The 6,368-nt window shown below is 30.3% G+C and overlaps 1 long non-coding RNA gene across 4 annotated transcripts in view; it reads left to right on the forward strand.

Moving 5' to 3' along the window:
* LOC111086969 overlaps window positions 1–6,368 on the forward strand; it is a 43,925-nt gene that overhangs the window by 19,865 nt on the left and 17,692 nt on the right. For 3 of the 4 annotated variants that reach the window (XR_002611688.1, XR_002611684.1, XR_002611686.1), the window contains one exon: window positions 568–2,591. The exons of the other annotated variant lie outside the window; for it this stretch is intronic. This is a non-coding gene — a long non-coding RNA (uncharacterized LOC111086969). Of the gene's footprint in view, window positions 1–567; window positions 2,592–6,368 lie in introns of those variants that run through there. 4 annotated transcript variants of the gene reach the window in all.

A 6,368-nucleotide genomic window follows, 5' to 3' on the forward strand; every position in this document is an offset into this window, starting at 1 on the left:
TAAATCATTTTTAAAATATCAAACACTGCAAAACATTTATTTGAGATAGATTTATTTTTCAGTTAGATTTAAGTCTTATAAATGCTTCAATCATTTTTTTTGTATTATTACTCCCAAGGTTATGTGTGAAAAACAGTTTGTGATATTTTAAACCTCCTTTTTTGGAGACTGACTTATAAACAAAAAGTTTTTTTTATTATTTAAATGTAGTGTGCAAGGCTCTAGATCAGGTGACACCACTTTTTTCATACCTTACAGTTTTTTCTTTTATTGTTTATTTTCAAACACAGCAAGTCCGTACTAGATGTTATTTATCAAGTTATATTACATTATTGGAACTAGGTCGGTGTGAGCTACTTCTCCATTGTTTATAATAAACTTCTTTTCAGGGCTTGGAAAGTATTCTTTCTTTGGTATATGGATGTTTGTGCAAACAAGCTATATGAGCTATATATTTTATTTTCTCCACTCTTATACTTGCTGCCTCATTTACATTGATGTTAGGGTTTTGTGTTGACAGAAGTAGGTAATATAAAGTATTATTTTATATTTATTATTTTACATTAGAAGCATCAACTTCTCCAGATGTTTGGAAATGGGATTACATCTTCCATCTATATGAAAAGTTAAGACTTCTACAGAAGAATTTCTTTCAAAGATGTTATCCTCAGAGTTATCAACTGATTTAAATCATAGTTAAAAGAGTGGTTATAAAGTATTTTAAATCAAATTGTAATTTTATGGTATTCTTAGACGTTATCTATTGTTGTGAATATTACAATTTATTGAAATAATCTTTGAAACTCTCACTGTGATGTAATTTTGTTCTTTTGATCCAGTCAAATTGATTCTGTGGTTTTGAGAAAAAGTGTTTTTATACATTCATTTGGTGGTTGATTTAACTAATATTTAATAATTTTTTGTGGCCTTTATAACAGCTCATTAGCTCAATGTGTGTAATTTGGTGTATTGGTAGTAAGATTAGTGATTAATTGACATTAGACAAATAAATATTATTCAAGAAACTGTTATTTGTTTTTTATTTATTTTCTCATAGCTGTAGATTGTGAATGTTCTACATAACTATCATACTGGGACAGTTTTAGGTTCAACACGTATACCTAAGTAAGGGCACTCTCCTAAAATGTCATGTAGATGTTTAAATTTCCAATCAAATTTCTTTCTTCTTCAAACAGCACAGTGGTTTATTCTAACTGTACCAATGTTAATTTCTGTCCACCTTATGTATAACTTAAACAGTTGAAAACATTTTAAAATAATAAAAAGTTGCAGGAAACATTTTCCTCACTTTTACTCAAGTTATATTTTTTTCATTAATTTATATGTTAAATATTATAAAAGTTTATGATGATTAGACACTTTTGAAATAATCTATATTTGAGGCTAAATATATGAACACATTTTTAGTGATATGTTGTAGTAAACATGGACACTATGTAAATCCTTTTTCATTTCTTAAAAGTAACTTTAATAAGTTAGATTTTGCTAGGTTAAAAATGCTTTATCCAAAGATTGTGTCACAAGTTATGTAGACAAAATTCCAGATGTTAGCAGTGTTTATGTGAAAAAGTCAAGCTAAAAATGTGAGTAGAGCTTTTAATATTTTATTGATAAAGAAAGCAATAGAATATTATTTTATTATGTACAGAGCATTTAAATATAGATAATTTTTTTCTTACCATTCTAATATAAAGATGTATGTTAATATGTTTATTAAAAAGTCAGTTAACAAGGCTTTACTGCATACTTGACCCTAAAAAACAAAAGATTAACATTCTCTTATCAAAAGTATAATAAACCTACATTTTTGTTATTATTTTCTGTGGAATGTTATAGACAGAAATATGGTCTGTGAAAAACAAAATGCTTTCATAACATATGTTATATTTTGTAAATGCTTTTTTATTTTCTGAAACATTTTCCAAGAAGCTGTACAGAAAAATAGACATCTTAATAACATATGCTATATATGTCAGTAGTTAACTACTCCCTTTTTAGCAAACTTGGATATGATCATATGAGTGTTTTACTGAGTACCTATGTGTTATAGAATAAAAAATTTAAAAGTTAAAAATATGCAACTACTATGATACTACTGTGTTTAATGCAAATTTAGATCTATTGGATGATTATTTAATAGGAATAAGAATCAAAATTTCCAGCTTAAATATGGAGATGAAAAAAAATTAATTTCTGTTTGAACCATAAAAATTTTATTTTTAATATCATATTATAGAGAACTCTTAAATAATCTTTCAAATAACTGGCAGCACTAAATACACTTTATAAGAAAAAATTTGACACACAAGTGTAAGCATAGTTTAGTGTTAACAGACAGATTATGGGTATTTTTTAAAACATTTTTGAGACTTACCAGAATTGAATTTTATCTTACCCAACAATTCAAAAATAAACTAAAGTTATGCATTTGTTACTCTGACTAAAATGAGTTGAGTTTCTTTTGAATCCATTGTTTTGTTATCAATTTTTTCAATGTTAAAGGAATGTGTTTGTGAGTTGTACTGAAGTGTTGTAATTTTAAAATTTTCATAAACAATGTAAAATTTCTATTTGCTAGTATGTGTTACAGTGTATTAATATTCAGGTTGATTTGAATAAGACACCGTTGCTTTATGAGGACCAGTGTTTATACAGATTCTTTTCTTTTCTGGGTTAAGTGAAGTTAATAAATATGGAGTTCAGCAACTTTTTATAAAATTAATACAAGTTTAAGAAATTTCTCTTTATTATAAATGCTTGATGTAATAGAGTATTTAATGCAAGCTCTTTTTTTTTAGTCTATACAATTTTAATCATCACAGAGTAGCCTGTCTAGAACACTGTAACTTTCCTTCAGAAAATTGTTAAGAGTATTACTAGGGTAAAATAATGTCAGAATGGCTTATAAGATAAGACAGAGGCATTAAACAATAGGGAAGAGTTTGATGTGAACTCCAAACTTTTATATACTTTGGTAAAGTTTAAAAGAGTTGGTTTTACTTGCAGTTAAGTAAATAAATAACAGGGTATAAAAATACTGTTATAGATAATTATGAGTTTATGCTAAAAGACAATTTTGAAAAGGACACGAAATAAACATGTACATTTTTTTTTATGTCCACCGTATCTTTCTTAACACTTACTATACTCAAGTTGATAGGACAAATATGCTAATGAGTATTGTTTGAGTATGATTACTGCTCATAATGTTGAGACAATCAGTTATTCACTTAATCTATATTTTTTTAAACTTAAAACTGCAACTGTTCAGGAAAGTGTTATTCATTTTCAGTCATTGCTTCCAAAACATTTTTTCAGATTTGTCATCACAGTCAAAACCTTTCAAGATTTGGAAATGTAAGAAATGCTGTAGAAAATTTTCATTTGCTGCAGGATTAAAGCAACACATGGAGATGCACAATGATGTCATCCACCGCTGTCCTGTGTGTCCCCAGACCTTCAAATGGAAAAACAGTATCTATCAACACATAAGAATCAAACACAGAACACCATCTTCTGACTGAAATATGTGCAGGTTTAAGGATACCAGTATGAATAACAAGTTTTAATAGTGCATATGGCAGAAGTGTTTGTTTCTTCTAAGATCAAGAAATGGATATTTGTGTGTCACATTAAAAAGAACAACTGTTCTATGGCAAAGTCATTCATGTGAATTATTCCATCAATATTTATATACTGTGTCAAATCACCTTAAGGTTTTTTTGTTGTTGTCGTAAATTTCAATTTTAAACATACTTAAGGAACATCTGTGTTGATTATAACTAAAATACTCTTTTTGGCTTACTGTGCATAACTCTTGTTATGATAAAAAATGACTGCCAATATACAACTTAATTGGTTACTTTTGATTTATTGTATTTTGTATTTACATACATACAGAGACATGGAATGAATTTCAAGCTGGGGTACTGAAAATGGGAGATGGAGACGATGTATAATTTAAAAAATTATTTTTTAAATATATTGAAAATAGTAATTTTTTGTGCATTTCATAATTATATTCACAAATCAAACTAAGAGAATTTTATAAGTGGCAGGTAATGCAAAAACTCAGAAACTTGAGTCAAAAATGTAATTTTTATGTAACATTAAAAACTAACAAGACAATGCATTATCTATGCAAAACAGGTGTTACATAAATAGAAAGCAAGGATCTCCTTAGATGCCTTTTGAAAATACTCACATAAAAATATAGTAAATTGAGCCTACACAGTCTAGTATTATTTTTAGCTAGCTTATTGATCTGTTTGGATTAGGCTACTCAAAAAATAGGTTCACACTCCAATGTCAGGCTTACGAAATTTCTCATAAGGGAAGCAACATCTAGAATGTCAAGTACGTCACTTTGGACATGCATTAGAGCACGATTTGTCTGTTTTTAACTTGTGATGCTTATCCTAATTTTAAAGCATCTCATAGCAGAAAAGGATTCTCATGTCCTGCAATAAATACTGGCCAAGCAGGCCAAAGTTTAATCAAACTGTCAACATCATTTAACATCTGTTGTATATGTGGCTCTAGAGTGCTAAAAAAATCATCCCAGTAAGCCACACTCCTTAGATCATTTTCCCTGATTAAATCAACCAGTATTATTAACCGAAGTTGTAGCCTCTGCCTACTGATCTGTTGTGACTGAGGATAGTGTGTCATCCTCAGGATTCCAGACTGTGATGCTTGCTGATGCAGAATCCAACAGGACTTTGTCCCTTTGGGCTGCAATGTGCATGCTCTCTTGGTTGAAGTGTTGTTGAAACTTAACTGCCACCAGATCCAGAGCTTCATAAAATTCACATTTCCATGATGTTTCATTCATTTTCAAATGAATATCTTTTGATTCAGTTGTCTGCCTGATGTTTTGCTTATCCTTTTTGGTTAAATACCTTTCAATTATGTTTGGCTGGAGGATGCTGTGCCTTATTGATCAATTCAACAGTGGAATCTTCTTGTTTCAATACCTAGGTTCTTTTCACAATAAGTTTTATACATTTCAATGCACCAAGAGCATTTGTTCCCACATCCTGCAAACTTTTGGCTACCCCATTGCAAAGACCAAATATTGCCATGTAACATAAAAGGTTAAAGTAAGTTTTTGCATTTTTAGCCTGTTTGAAGGGCCCAGTGATTTTTGGCCATATGTAATTTGTTACATTACATCACCAAAATGGCAATACTAGTTGGTTGAGATTTGATTCATGATTTTATTGTAAGCAGTGCAAATGGTCATGAACTATAGTTAACAAAATTCCATAGTGTTGCTGATGATGATAATATACTAATAATAAAAATTTAATGAAAACAGTGGGCTGCACTGGCACAACACTTTTCCCTTGCATGTGGAGATGTGGCTTTACTCCCACATCCTTCATGTATATGTGTTAGTATTTTCAGATTATGTAAGTATTTATTCCCTAAGGTGTGTGAGCCTACCTAGTACATATACGATGTCTTTTACTTGTAAGCTAGAAAGCATGGCCTAAGTCTTTAGTGAATAGGTACCATAGCCTGTTCTTGTTTATGTCCATCGATGAAGATTTAAGCAGTATTCCACATTTTGATCAGTTGATAAATAGAAATGAGATCAAACAAGGCAACTGCATTAATTCTGAAGTTTAATTAGGAAGTTTAAAAAATGTAAGGCTCCTGGGTCAGATAATATTTCCCCAAGGGTTTTGAAGGAGGTTAAAGATTGGATATGTGAGCCACTTGCTACTATTTGTTGTCAGTTCTTGAATAGTGGGAAGGTACCAGAGGATTGGAAGTTAACTAACGTAATTCCTCGTTTCAAGGGAGGTGATAATAATTGTCCCAGTAATTATAAACCCATTAGTCTTACATTAGCTGTGGGAAAAAGTTTGAAAAGTCTGTTAAAAGATACATTGCAAAGTCATTTAAGAATATTTTGAAATTTAATTGGATAGTCAACATGGTTTCATTAAGGGAAAATCTTGCATTACAAATCTTTTAACATTCTTTGAAAAGGTTACTGCTTATGTAGATGAGGGTAAGGGTGTAGATTTGGTGCATCCTGATTTTCAGAAAGCATTTGACAAGGTGCCATATAAAAGACTTGTAAAATAATTAGCTATATAGGTGTGGGGGGATAAGTTAGCAAATTGGATAGAAGAGTGGCTAGATGGAAGAAAGCTGAGGGTTGTCACAAGTGGGGCACCTCAAGGCTCAGTCTTAGGACCTTTGCTCTTTTTGATTTACATCAATGACATAGATGAAGGGATAGTCAATAAATTACTTAAGTTTGCAGGTCATGGGTGTTGCTAGGTGTGAAGAGGATGCTGCTGATTTACAAAAGGATTTAGATCATTTAGTGA

Source organism: Limulus polyphemus, unplaced genomic scaffold (assembly GCF_000517525.1).
Source record: "Limulus polyphemus unplaced genomic scaffold, Limulus_polyphemus-2.1.2 Scaffold1594, whole genome shotgun sequence".
NCBI classification, from domain to species: domain Eukaryota; kingdom Metazoa; phylum Arthropoda; class Merostomata; order Xiphosura; family Limulidae; genus Limulus; species Limulus polyphemus.